The following is a 16,331-nucleotide window of genomic DNA, read 5'->3' as shown; positions in this document are numbered from 1 at the left end:
TCCCTTAAAATCACTTAATTACTTGCTAACTTTCCCCTAAGTTCTGTGTTCTTATTTAAGAGACACCTGAATTCCAGCTCCTTCATAGTCCATTATTTGCAGCACTTTGGAAAAGAAATTGCAGGTCCTAAGTTTGAAGGCCTGGACTCAGCCAGCATCTCAGCCAGACTTCGACCCCCGTGAGACCTTAGACTCTTAGAAAATGCTACTATCTCAGATCTGCTGCCCACACGCGAGGCTCTGACGCATTTTTATACGTAGGGCTTCTGTCACTGGGAAACCCTGAGTCTAGTCAGGGCTTTGAAGAACCCTCTGGCCTGGTCTAGAACATCCATTTATAAAACACTTTAAATGTTACCTTTCTTCCCCTACTAATCAGGTAACTTAGGAGAAATTCCTCTCAGAAAATGGTGCACCACCAATAATAATTTATCGCCCAGCTAGTTAGCTCAGTTGGTCAGAGCATAGTCCCGATACGCCAGAGCTGAGGGTTTGATCTTTGGTCAGGGCACATGCGAGGAGCAACCAATGAGTGCGTAAATAAGTGGGACAGCAAATAGATGTCTGTCTGTCTGCCTGTCTGCCTGTCTGTCTCTCTCCTCTTTCCCCCTCTTCTCTCTCTAAAATCAGTAAAAATAAAAAGATTTGTAAAAGATAATTTTAGTGTATTATAACAGAGTTTTTGGTTGGTGGGTTATTTGGGGGGGAGATGGTTAAGGGGCTCAATATACTACACTTAATTTGGGAAGAAGTGAGCAAACCTAAAGAAATACTATCTTGGTTACATACACTGGGCAGCAGCTCTCTCTTGTGCTTAAAAGTAAGTACTGCAGCCACTGAATTAAAATGGGGGAAAGCATCCCTCAACACACATAAAACTTGCTTTAACTAAGAGCTTTCCCCAAATGCTTTCAGTCTACGAGAAGCATGGTGCTTAGACACTATTTTAAATAGCACATGCACTGCCATTAGTATTTATTTAACTAATTCCTTGAACAGGTATCGAGCCCTTACTGGGTGCCAGTTACCAGGGCCACCGGGGTGATCCCACAGTCACTGTTCCCCAGTTGCCCGCATGGTCTCGTCCATCTAAATGCCACCTCTCTCAGAACGTTTTTCCGGGTCCCTGTCACCTGTGACCTCTGTCTGCCTCCTCCCATCTGTCTCCTATCTCCCTCCCCCCAGCCCCAGGGACTGAGTCAGCTCCACCTTCTCAATCATCAGTCATTTCCTGGTCTTTTCTCCCGCGGGACTGCAGCTTCTGAGGAGGCAGCAGCCTCCCCTGGCCCGCTCTTCCTTTCCCACAGCTCCTTGTGCTGCGCTTGTCCAGTTGGTCTCCAAATGCGTATCTGTTCAATTTAATGTAATGAAACCAAAATAAAAAGCAGCAGGGCTCCAGAGCTAATTAAAAACAGGTCCTTGGAGAGAATTGTATTTCAGCTGCTTTGAACATATAACTCTCAAAAATGGCATACGTAGCCACTGTTGTGTGGCTGTCAAAACGCATGCTGAATTTCCCTCATCAATGTCTGTGGTATAGTAAGGCCACCAATAGAAGGTAAGAATTACTTCCTCCTGGGCTCCACTGTGTCAGAAAGAGGTGGCTCCATCGCCTTGCTGCCGGTCGTGAAGGGCCGCTGGGTGCCCTGTGGGCTCCATGCCAGGGACCTGAACGCAAACCTGCTCTGGCCGAGCCATCTGGGGTGGCCAAGGTTCCAAATCAGCGCTTCTCAGATCTGGGGATTTCACATTAAATATTCCTAAAGCATTTATCATTTTTCACTGATATGAGGTTGCCAAAATCTTATTTTGCTAACTGTGCAGTTTTAAAAATGATCATTTATTATGACCTTTATTTATGAAAAAACATGACATTTTAACACCAAAAAGCAGGAAGGTCACCATCTCAGAATAAAGAAGTTTCTTCTATTGAACACATTTACACTCAAGCCCTAGACCATGCACTTGGACCAAGACATTGGAGAAAGAATGTGGAGGGTGGATGGGAAGGCTCACACCTGACACCTGTCTTCAGCCCACCTTTTTCCTCCATTGGATTCAAGAGTTTCTTTTCACTCGCTAATTCTCTCACTCAGGTTTGCCTTCCGGTGTGTGCTAATGAACAACTCCTCCCGTCCCCAGGAACAGAAGCAAGAGTGGAAACCACGGGTTGTTCGGGTAGTAGGGGAGTGTGTGGGACAGCCTTGCACGCGGGTGCGGGGCAGGGGTGGGGAGAGGCTAGGAAAGAGAGACAAAGGAATTGACCCCATTTGCTGCGAGCGGGGTCTCTCTCTCCTCCGGACCATCAGGTAAACAGCACAGAGTAAAAGCGGGTGGTGGTCTCCTGGTTTGCTTTTACAAAAGCCTTTCAAACAGCCTGTTGCACCAGGTCATCTCCATACAAGCAGGCCATCTGATTCCAGGAAGGGGCTGAGGTTGGCTTTCTCTTGCTCCCACTGCAGACTCACTGGCAAGGGGAAAGGCTCTCAGTTGTGTCTTCAGGGCATTGAAAACACAACCCTTCACCTGGACTCTTGGCTGTCCAATCTGCTCTTCATCGTTCCCCCACGGGTGCCATGCTGCCCTTAGTCTGTTCAGTAAACCTCCAAGCCCTGAAAGGGTCAGAGAGTGTGTTCCTTCGCTCCTCAGCACATCTCTTAGTCACCTTGCCCTCTGGCTTCTCCGGCTCTCTGTCCCCTTCCACCATCCTCCCTCACCCTCATCCGGTTCCTCTTCCCCCGCTTCTCCTAAGGCCAACTTTGAAATAACCCCGGTTACTACTGGGGAGAAAAAATTCCAATGCAACAGTTTGTTTATAGTAGGCAATGTCTTTAGTGGCATTTGTTGTAACAGAGTTTTCCCTTTATAATTTAACCTCCTGTGACCCAATGTTCATAAACAAGAGTTACCAGATAAAGTATGTCCAGTTAAATTTGAATTTCAGATAAACACAAAATATTTTAGTACAAGTACATTCCAGGCAGCATCCCAGACAGTCTTCTTTGCTAGCACTGGCATCGCATGGCAAGCCGATGGAACAGTACACATGACATTATCACTCACAGAGCACCTAGCACGTGCCTTTAATTAGGGAGCCCCTACGAGCTGCCTTGTGAGGGACGCTGTGGTCGCCTGGAGGCCCCAAAGCAGTGATGGAAAGCACCCCCACTGACGCTCTCCAGTGTCCCATTTTGGGTACTTATACCATCTTCCATTTGAATGTTAACCCCCATGATAACTCTGTGAAGGAGGTTTTATTATCTACATTTTGCAGACAAGGCCATCGATTTTCAGGAGAAATAAATAATTTAGTGTGAAGTCACGCAGGAAGCAAGGAAGCAGCAGGGCCAGGAACCCAGCGCAGGTCTGGCCACTCAAAGCCCCTCTCAGCTGGACGCCGTCCCCCCGAGGAGGGAAGCTGCGAAGATCGCATAGACAGAAGTCCCTGACCTCCACAGGGACTCAGCCCCTTGAAGAGTTACATTCCCTTCCTTCCCAACTTGGAATCAAAACTGAACAATTTCTTCTCCAAGCAATGGGATTCCACCCTCCGCCCATTTTAGCTGGAAGTAGATGAAAGGTTCTGGGCTAACCTCACAGAAAGAACCCACCTGGGGCTTGGGGAGACTGTTCATACCTTAAAAGAACATGCTCTTGTGGTGACGCCAGAATCACCCAGAGAAATTGTGAGCATAGGGTGTTAGAGGCAGCACCACGAAGGGCATAACATGGAGGCCCCCCTTCAGCCCCAGCGGCACAGTGTAGCAGGCCCGGGACAGACGGAGGACAGGGAAGGGCCTCCCCTTTGGTCATCATGTTTATAACCACAAATTCGCCTGTCTTTGATCTATCCTCACAGAAACCCTGGAGTATGCAGTCATGACGTGGCAGGCAAAACACTAGATACCCCCAAACTTGCTGATGAGGTAGATAGGGGGTCCGACCATCATAGGTCCAGTGGAGAATCAGGTGAGTCACCCAGGGAGAGGTCAGGCTGATGTGTTCTCCTGGCCCAGCCTGCCTTCTCACCCTCCCTTGTGTGTAAGGGTTCTAGCCAGGGAGTTCCTGCACGTGTTGGTTGGGCGGCAAGAGGCAGTGAGCTCCTGTAGGACAGGAACACCTTTGAGTGCACTAACAAGTGCCCTCAGATGCCAAAGCTGCTGGCCCATGGTCACGTTTTGAGTAGCAAGGCTTTATACTTATGGATAGTTTGACTACCTTTTATCCTCCATTAAGCTTTTCCAAATGGCTCAGGGTATCAGCGGTCATCATTTTAGCAAATTTTTATTAAGCACTTACTTTATTTTTTTAAAGATTTTATTTATTGCCCTGGCTGGTGTGGCTCAGTGGATTGAGTGCCAGACTATGAAACAAAGGGTTGCTGGTTCGATTCCCGGTCAGGGAACATGCCTGGGTTGCAGGCCAGGTCCCCAGTGGAGGTGAGGGGGGTGGCGGTATGTGTGAGAGGCAACCACACATTGATGTTTCTCTCCCTCTCTTTTTCCCCTCTCTAAAAATAAATACTTTTTAAAAAAACCTTTAAAAAATAAAGATTTTATTTATTTTTAGAGAGAGGGAAAGGGAGGGCGAGAAACACCAATGTATGATTGCCTCTCATGTGTCCCCCACTAGGGACCTGGCCCGAAATCCAGGCATGTGCCCTGACTGGCAACCCTCTGGTTTGCAGGCTGGCACTCAATCCACTGAGCCACACAAGCCAGGACTATTAAGCATCTACTTTATATCAGTCCCTGTATTAAGCACTTTCCATGGGTCATCTCGTTGATTAAATGAAGTAGGAGACAATTAATGTCCCCATTTTACATATGAGAAAACCGAGGCCTAGAGAATTTAAATGACTTGGTCAAGGTCACAAAGCCAGCCAGTGGCAACGTGCCTGAGAAGGAGGAAGTGGGAGTGTTGCTAACTCATTGTGAATGTGGAGAACACCAAGGTGGAGTGCATTCAGCGTTTTAAAGTAAGGCCTGGAAACATCTGGTTCTCATAACACAAAAATCCCATGCCTTTTCATCTCCCCCTCCCTAACCGTGAGCAAATGATTCCAGGAAGAGATTTCTTCCTTTAGACAGATCTGAGGTCGTCCTTAACCAGTTCATCATCCCCCCAGGGACTTGAACTAACTTTCCTAGCTCGCTGTCTGTCTTTGCAAAGTCCATTATACTGGTTAGAGTACCCAGAGGCCTGCTGCGTCTCAGGCAAGTTCTCAGAAGCTTCCAGAGCTCCTGCAAGGCCCCTCCTCTGCAGACCACAGTGCATCTTCCCAGCATTACTTATCATGCATTCAATCAGCTGCAGCCTGCCAGGTGCGTTGAGCCCAAGGCCCTTTGTGAACTTCCAGGGACACTAAGTACCATCAGGCACAGTTACTTTCCAGTCCCGCCCTCCCCTTCGTCCTCAGCTCCTCTCCTTTCTCTCCTCAGGTATTGTGCCCCTCCCTGATTGTACATTCCTCCCGTCTTTTCTCAAACTTGCTTTTCAGGAAAGATCCTTTGCATTCCAAACTGATAATATTTAAACAATTGCATCAATTGAGCCAGGTGCTGGGAATGGGAATGAAGAACTCAGTGATTCAAAAGGTTCCTGCCCTTGGGAAAGATACACTTTATGAGTGTAACACATACAGAAGAATTTCAGCAGAGAGGTAAATTCTCATAGGTAGGCACCTCAAGGGCTTATCCCATGGCAGCCCAGAGGACTTACCAGAGGAGATGCTATCAAGGGTGAATTCTAAAGATGAGCCAGAGGTGGTAGGTGGAAAGGCATTCCAAGCATAAGGAACAGAATGAGCAAAGGCATGGAGGCACGAAACAGCTCAGATGTGCTGATGCAGTTCTATACTCTGGGGTATAAAGTGCAACGCAAGGGGTGGCCAAAGATAAGATGGGAGAATAAAATAGGGGAAATGTCAAGGGAGTCCCCTTGAATGTCACCTCAAGAAGATTGACTTGCTTCTCCAGCATTTCTCAAATCATGCCTTGGGGACCATTTGGGAAGACCAAGCATGGACAGACACCTGAGTGCCCACCTTGTAGGCTTTGCTGCCCCCCACCCCCAACCCCAGGGCAGCTGTGCCCTGGTCTGCTTTACGTATATGGTGCTCTGCACGCAGTGAGTAAAGAAAGACTTCAGTTGTCAAGAGACTTGTGAAGCCACCACATTACCCGATGGGGCAGCATTTCAGAGGATCTCCGGATTTCAGGGGTAGGGGAGAGGCTGCCTTTGGGGTTTTACCCAACTGGGGATGCCCCAGGAATGCTTTCTCCCCACAGGCCAGGAAGTGGCCATTTCATTTCCTAATTTCATTCTGTGATCAGAAACCTGGAGCTGCTTTCTTCCCCCCAGGCTGGCTAACCCGGGTGGACCCACTGACCCCACAAGCCTCACCAGCCTCAGCGGCCCCTCAGATTCCTCTGAGTCCACTCCCTCAGGGCCAGCCCATGGGGGGTTGTCACTCCAGTGACCCCTGATGCGAAGCTGGAGATTACAGGCATTGACAGGCCCCACAGCGACACCAGAACTGGCCTCTCCAATGAAATCTATCCATTTTAAAGCTTTGCTGGCCTCCCTGTGCCCACTATCACTTACTTCAGCCGGGTGAGCTGGTTTCCTCTTTCCTCCTGCCCGAGGACCTGGCTTTCCAGTGCTCCACACCTGCCTCCGGGGCTTGTATGTCACCTGGTCGTGAATATTCTGGTTCTTCCACGTTCTTCACATCAGCCAAGGCCCTCAGCCTCTCACCATGGCTGCTGCCCTGTCTGCCTCGGCTTCACACACTCAGGTGCTGCTTCCACCCCCACGACAGCAACTGGCAATTCGCCCTCCAGCACTGCCTCCCAAGGGACTCACGGAGGAGCCTCAGGAAGCTTACTTTCTTCCCAGGATGGCATTAGTCCAGAAAGCTCCATGTATTTTGAAGGTGCACAGTAACAATAAAAATGTTTGAGGGTGATTTATAGATTATAACCACGTATTACTGCAATAATCTGTTATAAACATTATTAGACATACACAAAAATATAAACTAAAGTAAATGAGTTAAAGGTAAACAATATTTTACAGTGTTTTATTCATTAATGGTATAAAAACTTTTACTCTAACTTAAAAATGCAATAAAAGCATTCTTTCTAAAAAGACTATAATGGATATGCTCCATTAAATATTTTTAATTAGCATACTGCTAACCACCATTATCATCACAGAAAACAAGAATTACATACATTCAAGGTTTTTAAAAATTTTATGATTAGTAACACCTTTATGTACTTTAACACAGATAAGAACTCATTGCAAATTATAGATTTTTATAGCCACTCCCATCTAATAAGTTCTGTTTATTAATGTTAGTATTGCAATTTTGATGTTTTATAGTTTAATATATATTTTACTTTTGTAATCTTTAAAACATTATTGCAGAAGGTTGAGTTCATTACTCTTCTGGATCTGTGACACATTATCATTCTTCAAAATGTCCTTGGGACGTCTCAGCAAGTCCCCTCATCATCTTTTGAAAAGTTGTCTTTCAGATCTATAATATTTAGCAGCATCTTTGTAAAGCATTTTAAAAAATAAGTATAAATTTGCCACAAAAACTGTATTAAATAAATGCAGCCTCCCTGCCCCGCCCAGTGCCCTCCGCTTCAGCAAGCTGGAAGCCTGGAAACAACTGTTCAAACACACCCAGACTTCCACAGGAGCTTCCTGTGGACACAGTGGCTGGGAAGGGAAAGGCCCACCCTGAGTTCTGGGTTCATCCCACTTCCTGGTTATGGTATGAAGGTTTCTCTCCTCCAGCTGCGCTGCCTTGTCTCACTGGAGTGAGGTTCTGGACCTTGCTCTGGGAGGAGAATGACATTTGGAAAACCTTGCGTCTCTGGAAGCCCCTAAGGTCTTCTCAGGTACCTGCACTGGCACCTGACCAACGAAACAAAGTTTAATCATCGGTCGGAGTCATCAGACTGAGCAAGCAGAACAAACGCCTTTCATGTCATTAAGGCCATTCCCCAGATAAATAAAACCTGTATCCCACATTGGCTTCCTGAGACATTTACTCCGGACCCGCCTGCCAGCTCTGAGTTTAAATCCCTGTACGTCCGTCACTGGCCCAGATGGAAGCCGCTATAGAGGCACCATAAACTCCCTGACATTGTGCTCCCACTGCCAACCCTCCCCAACCCCTACCCTGGAAACTCAGGATCAACTGTTTTTCAGTTCCTTTTATGTGAAGGGACCATGGTGTCATGTCCCCAGGAAATATCTCATTAGTGAAAAGCTGTGTCTGCCCACGCTGGACATTTTTCCTTCGCCCATTAGTCCTGGGGGGCTGAGCCACAGGCAGCATGGCGCCTTGCTCTTTGGCTCCTGACTGGGCTCACAGGATGAGGGGCACAAGAGAGGAGAAAAGTCAGGGTATTTATTCCTCTAGTCTTGCCCCACTGGGCACTATTCTTCTGAAGGTCACAACTCCTGCCAGTGACCCCTCCCCAAAACTGAAGCTCCCCTCTCCAAGTTCTGGGTACCATTCCCTCCCCTTCCCGCCTAGGCTTAGTAAGCCTCTAAAATGACCCCAATGACCCTTGCCCGCTGATAATCACACCCTGTGTCACACCCTCACACTAAGTGTGGGCTGGATTTAGTGACTTGTTTCTAATGACTAGAACCCAGCAAAGAGATGGGATGTCACTTTCAAGATTAGGTTACAAAAATACTGCGGCTTCCGTCTTGCTCACTTTGAAGGGAAACAGGTATCATGTCGTAGGCTGTCCTATGAAGACACCCACGTGGCAACAAACTGATGCCAGGTGGCAGAGAGGACCTGAGGACCACCAAGACCACCCGAGGACCACTCAGAAGCAGCTCCTCCTCCAGCCAAGCCTTGCGATGACCTCAGCCCGGGCGCCCACGGTGACCGCAGCAGTGAGGCACAGTGACCGACACAGCCAGCGAGGATACACCCAGGTTCCCAGCCCACAGGTAGAAATGATGAGACAATGATGTGTTTTAAGTCCCTAAGTTTTGGAGTAATTTGTTACACAGCAACTGATAAGTAATACAAAGAAACGTCATTATTATCATCCTCATTTTGTTTATTTATTTAGACTGTTTAATTGAATTTATTGGGGCGACATTGCAGAAGGTTGTAAATTATATAGGTTTCAGGTGTACAATACTATACTACATCATCAGTATATTGTTCTGTGTGTTCACCAGCCCAAGTCAAGTCTCCTTCCATCACCACTTATGCCCCCTTTACCCTCCTCTACCTCCGCACCCTTCTTTCCCTCTGGTAATCACCACATTGTTGTCTGTGTCCATGAGGGGTTTTTTTTTTTTTTTGCTTAATTCCTTCACCTTTTATAAAAAAGATTTTATATATTTATTCTTAGAGAGAGGGGAAGGGAGAGAGAAAGAGAGGGAGAGAAACATCAATTTTTGGTTGCCCCTTGTGCACCCCCTACTGGGGACCTGGCCTGCAACCCAAGCATGTGCCCTGACTGGGAATTGAACCAGTGATCCTTTGGTTCTCAGGCCGGCACTCAATCCACTGAGCCACATCAGCTAGGGCCCCTTCACCTTTTCCACCCACCCCCACATCCTCATTTTGGAGATGCAGAAGCCAGGGTTTAGCCACCTTTCCTAAATCATGTAGTTAGGAAACCAAAGAGCCAAGACTGGCAGCCAGACAAACAGACTGAATCCATGCCCTTAACCATTACACTTTCAGCCTCCTGATGAAACAGTCTTTGAAGGGAATTTAAATGTAGGAATTAGTGACTTCCATGTTTATATAATGTCATCGGACATAGATATTGATATTCTCATTTTGGAGAGCAATTTGGAAGTATCTATCAAAGGTGTAGAACTGTACCTTGCTGTTCTAGCGGGTTGGCCAAAAAGTCCATATTGTTTTTTCCCTTAAAATAAAAGATACATTTTTCATTTTCACCAATAACTTTATTGATTGGGCATTTTGAGTATGTCGGCTCTCTCCCGCTATTGAGTGCTAGTGGGTAGAGGCCAGGGGTGCTGCTAGACATCTTCCAATGCACGAGACAGCCCCACAGCAAAGAATTACTCAGCCAAAATGTCAATAGTATCAAAAAACTTCGCAAACCACTTCGACACATTCAATCAGTCACAGCACCTTCTCCATACACTGCAGAAATCTTTTTTTTGCATCTCAGTTGTGTTTTTACCTTTCTTGAAATCATAAAGCATAATATGCCAAAAATGTTATGTATCTTCTTGCATCTTTAATATTAAAATGGCTGCACAAAAAATCACCAATTTTGATAAGTTTTTTAAAAAACGCATGATGATATGACAGCTGTCACAATACAATCTGTTTCAAACGAAGTTAAAAGACAGCTAAGCACTACTAGAGCCATCATACAGAAAAAATCCTAATGGACTTTTTGGCCAACCCAATACTTCTGGGATGCTAACTTATAGGTATGTAAGCATTTAAGAACTGAAATGTTTATTGTGCATTTTTAAAAGGCAAATAGCTGGAAGTAGTAAAAATGTCCACTAATAAGGGATTGGTTTAAATTATAACATATCACACAGTGAAAGACTATGTAGTTATTAAATAGAATGACATCATTTTATAGTTAGAGAAGTGGAAAGATAACCCATGATATCTGTGGTAGGATTATAAACTGGCCCCCCAGATTCCTGCTCCCCCTGCCCTGTACACAAAATTTCTCCCAGTTGTCCAGTCATGTACTAACATAGGTGCTGCTGCCGTGAAGGGATTTTGTAGATGTAATTAAGGTCCCAAATCAGTTGAGTTTAAGGTAGATTATCTTCAATGGACCTAACATAATCAGTTAAGCCCTTGAAAGGGAATGGCACCAGACACTGGAAGTGTGAGAGGGATTCACTCTGAGGGAGGTTCTCCACTGCTGGCTGTGCAGGTGGAGGAGGCCGGGTGGCCTCTGGGAGCTGACAGCCAGTAAGGAACCAGGTACCCCAGTCCTGCCACCAGGAGGAACTCAATTCTGTCAATGAGCTGAATGAGCTTGGAGGTGGATTTTTTCCCAGAGCCTCCAGAGGATTCAGCCAGGCTCAAACTTTGATTTCAGCCTGTGAAACCTTGAACAGAGAACCCAGCCATCCCATGTCCAGACTTCTGACTTACAGTACCACGAAATAATAAACAATGTTGATAAATTTATGGTAATTTGTTTCAAAGCCACAAAAACCTAAAGCAATAGATTATTTAGTAGAGAAAGAGGGTAAATTACAGAAGATGTATAGTAGGATCCCATTTACCTGGCTTTCTATAAGTATTTGTTGATTTTTTTTAAATGAGGATACATAGAAAAAACATGGAGAAGAATATTGGTATATCCTCTATCACAGTGGTTATCTCTGAAAATAAGATATGGAAGACTTTCACTTTATATATAATATTTATGCTTATGAATACTTGAATTGTTTAGAATATGAACATTTTTAGTAAGTAAGGAAGATGACCCGCTTCAGCCCACACACACCCTGCTTCTCTAAACCACCCCCGGGCTGAGCATGCGCTCTTGCGCCACACTGCGTTCCATTTCCTCCCCGCGTTACTTCAAAAGAGAGCAGCCACATTACTCAAGTCTTTAATCAGACCAACCTAAACCCCCATCATTCTCTACCAAGATAAATATAGTATTTTCTTCTTTTGCTATTTGACACCAAGAAATCTAGATGCTAGTCAATTCAGGTCATTCACACCAGCAGAAGCTCAGTGGTGGAATAAACAGAAAGTCAAGAGACAGAATGCATACTAATTAGAGCAAGAGCATTAGGGTGAAAATAACCTGGATTTTGAAGTTCACAAACTGAGTGATCTTGGGCAGGTTACCTAAGCGCTTCAAGTCACAGTTTCCTCATCTGCGAAATGGCGACAAATGTCTATTTCACAAAGTTGCTGTGAGATTTAAATGAGATGCTGTCAATACATGTAAAAAGGCCTAGCTCAGTGCTCAGCATTCATTAATTAACTGTCAGTGAGTACTGAGAATGTGCCAGATGTCTGGAATACTGTGCTGAAACAGACAGGCAGTTCCTTTTTCACACGCCTGTCCCCAAACTGGAACTACTGTCAATGGGACAAGACAGGCATTCAACAACAAATTGCAGTGAACAAATAGTAAAAGCGGAGACGTTCTAAGGCACCATGGGGCTAGCTTAGAGGTCAGAGTGCGTCCCAAAATGATAGCTATAAAAAAAAGCAAATATATATTTAGTAATACTGTGCTCTGATAAATTTGTCTTAGTATTGCTAATCACAATGTCCTTCTCTCTCCCTCCCTACTCCAGCTTTCCCAAGAGAGTAACATTTCTAGCCTATCTTTGTCTTCAATGAGCATTCCAGAAGCCATTTTTCTTGTCACCTCGTTCGTATCAAAGCGTATTGCACATGACTGCAAAGGTTTAGCATAATGCCTTTGCCCACTGCTAACTTCATTCAGTACCTTCATTTTAAGGTTTAATTTGGCATAATAATTAAGGTATAACAGAGACCTAACCCAAGGGAAGGAGGTATCTGTTGTAAAATTTTAGGCTTTGATCTTTTTAATAGAAGAAACTTAAACTTTTTCAGCTTGAAATTATTTCAAACTTAAAATTAAGTTGCAAAAAACATTAAAAAATGTTTAGATGTACCCTTTCCCAAAGGTTAATGTCATACATATATAACCACACCCAACTTATTGAAACTAGAAAAAGTGCCACTGATAAAATCCTACTCAGGTTTTGACCTTACTGGAGAGAAGTGTTGGGTCTGAGGGGAAAGAGCAGGGGGCTTTCTGGACAACGGATGACCTGCCTTATGGGTGATTTAAAACAGTGGACTATTCAGAACACCATTTACTTTTGGCTTGCGATGATGAAATGATAGGAGGGGCATGTATTTTACCTTCCTAATTTTACTTTATGAATACTAACGCAAAAAATTTACATGGATTCTTGAAAGACATAAACTCAAGAGAGTTCTTACCCCAACGAATATTCAATCAATTCCTTCAAAGGTTCCAGGAGCTCTGCTGAGTTTTGGGGAATCAAAGATATCTAAAGATTCCTGCCCAAACGGTGGGCCACTGCTGTGGTCCTTTTGGGAGGGATTATCACGTTTAATCCTTACTGCAACCCTAGGTGGTAAGAACTGTTGGGCTGAAGGGAAAGCTAGGCTTAGAGAGCTAGCAAGGAGACCGGGAAGTTCCTGGGCTAACTTCCACGCCACACTGTGATCAGTGCTACTGATTTGCTTTCAAGACTGGAATAATACAAAAATTGGTATACAAAATAACATGTCTTCATTTTATATAAAACATAACAGGTGCACAGTAGATGGAAATGGTTTTAAAAGACAAATATATATGTAGGACCTTTAAAAGATGGGAGGGATGGGGAGAAAAGGCATACATCTGTAATTGAATAACAATAAAAAAAAAAAAGATGGGTACCTCTAGGGACAAAAGTTTGTCATTGAGAAGAGTTCACCCATGCTACAAAATCTCCTTCCCAGAGGGGTTATTGTATCTGTTAAGGGCATGTCAAGGTGCAGGTGTGCTCCTGGGAATGGTGTAGGAGCAGAGACAGCCTGAAGTCAAGGATGAACAGCCTCCTCAGCCTAGGACATCAATTCCAAAGTGCACATATTCCCACTTTTATGCTTTTATTCAAAGGAATACACAGCCTAGGTTTTTAAACAACATGGTTAAATGGTTATTATATTCATCACAACTTGTTGTTCTTTTCAAACACACATATTTTAATATCTGTGTTGTCTTAGTGTGTGGCAATTTTTCTTTGTGGCCAGGAGCTGGGCTTTCGGAGCTGGTCAGAGCCTGACAGTACAGTCAGCTCTGGCAACAGAGTGGAGCCTCAGCTTTCTCCAGATGTTTGCTCCTGATGCTATTGTACCTGGGGATATGGGTGGCTGACGATAAATCTGCCCCCACTGGCAGCAGACTACAAACTAACCAAAGACTCCCTACCTCTCTGTGGGGGTAACCGGCATCTGTTCACGGGAGGAACAACACTCTTGTCCCCACGCAGTGGGCCAGGCAGACAGATGCATGTGGACCTTGGGCCTCTGTGGTATGAAAAATAATGTAAATGGAGCCACTTCAAAATGGAGTCAGAGCTGCCATCCAGAGGAACTGCCTTGCTCCTCAAATCTTGGGGATGTTTAAACTGGGCAAAATAACCTTGGACTGGCCCAAACCAACAGTGTATTCCTAACAACTATATGGAAAGCTAACAGGAAAGCAGATATTCTGATTACCAGACTGAAAATTAAAGGCATTCTTTAGAATTAGTACCACTGTGTACAGCTAAAGAACAACTCAGCTTATTTGTAACTATAGAAGTTCCTTCCATGACTTGTCAATACCAATAGAAATTCCTTCCTTCTACAAATGTAATTATTCCCCATTCCTTTCTCTTCAAAATCCCCTTGCCTTTACCCCCTAAACCAGAAAACTATTTGGGTTTCCATCTAAAACAGTGCTTCATAAATAGCCATTCTTTTGCATCTCAATCAAATGCTTGTTGACTTTCACGTTGGCCTTTTATTTTTAGGTTAACATGGCTAGTGTCAGAAGTGGGCGCTAAAGCAGCCTTGCCATCACGGACCAGCAACCCTGGAACCATGAACCGCTTCCACGAACTGTACGTAGCCTTCCCAACCATAAAACCCTCTCAGAATCAGTCCTCCCTCCTTTTTGATTGAAGTTTTTAAATTGAGGTCGGTGCCTCTATTTGGGATTGGAACGGGATCCCCCTCAAAGAGGGCAATGGCCCCAGGAACACTTGTCCCAGTGTTGGCGTGTGGCTGCTGCCCCAGGAGTTTGCTACGGCGTGAGACTTTCTCCCTCAGGGGATTCCTCCTTCACCTGGTGAAGGTTTCCTGGGATGTGAGCAACTCGGAGCTTGCTACTGCATTGAAAGAGTCTTTTTGCCTCAGGGGGCACTTTTCATGGCTGTCTTGCTGGTAAGAAGTGCCCTTGGGTGGGAGGGGGGATGGTAAACGGCTCACAGGAGTTTTATCCCTTTTGGGTAAGTACTCATTTTGTTGGGTGCGTTTTTTTCTTTTGTTTCCTTGCCTCGACTCTGTCTGTTGTACTGTCTTAAGAAAGAGATTCCAGCGCTGGCCTGGTGGCTAGGTTGGAGCGTGGTCCCATGCACCACAGGGTTGCAGGTTTGATCCCTGGACAGGGCGTGTGAGGGAGGCAACTGAGGGAGGAAATCTTGGAAGTCAACACCATAAACTGATGGGCATGGATCCAGCATTTAAGACTCTTAAGGACACTTGTCACCTCAAGCAAAGCCTCCCGTGATAGAATAAGTTGGTCACTCTAGAAGTTCATTCCATAACTTATCAACACCAACAGAAATTCCTGACTTATCAACACCAATAGAAATTCCTTTGTCACAGAATAGGTTAGATTGACACCAGAAATCTCAAGAAAAATGACAACCTCAAGAAAAATTCCCTGCAATGAGAATTTTAAAAAGGGTACACATTCCACAACCCCATGGTACATCCCTCTTAGATCTTAGTGTGGCTCCAAAGAACCCAAGTTTCAGTTGTTAACATGCATGTGATTAAATAAATCAATAACATGGACTTTTACTTTTATCCTCAAAATTCCCTTTTGATCCCTGCCATCCAGAAAATGTATGTACCAGTGTGCATTTGGTAGTCAAGCTACCTGTGGCTTTATTTTATTTTTTTAATCCTCACCCGAGGACATTTTCTCATTACTTTTTAGAGAGAGAGGCAGAGAGAGAGAGGAAGGGAGACAGAGAAACATTGATTGGTTGCCTCCTGTATGTTCCCAGACCAGGGATTGAACCCACAACCTAGGTATGTGCCCTGATCGGAAATCAAACCCACAACCCTTCAGTTATGGGACCACCCCCGATGCACTGAGCCACACCGGCCAGAGCTACCTGTGGCTTTAGATTAATATCTCTTTTGACTTTCTGTCCATCCTTTAAAGCTTTCAGGAAATTAGTCTTTTTAACAAGTGATCTTCACCCTCTAAAATTCCCCCAAAGTTCCTTCCTTGGGAATTTAGCAAGTTAGATGTATAAACATTTTGGTCTCTGTCCTCTTGTGCCTTTTTAATACAATGGACCAACGTAGCAAAAGTAATTTAGGAACACCTTAGTTTTAAGTCTACCTCAATGGCCTTTCCTTAAGGAAAGAATTTCAAATATCTTGGGAACAATGGAATGCATTCCATGATTGATATGTAGGAGCTTCTAAGGTACAAAATGACTTCAAAACAGCTCTACAAGGATCTACAGGA

Source organism: Desmodus rotundus, chromosome 2 (genome assembly GCF_022682495.2).
Source record: "Desmodus rotundus isolate HL8 chromosome 2, HLdesRot8A.1, whole genome shotgun sequence".
NCBI classification, from domain to species: Eukaryota; Metazoa; Chordata; class Mammalia; order Chiroptera; family Phyllostomidae; genus Desmodus; species Desmodus rotundus.
Note: the sequence above shows the minus strand (reverse complement) of the source record.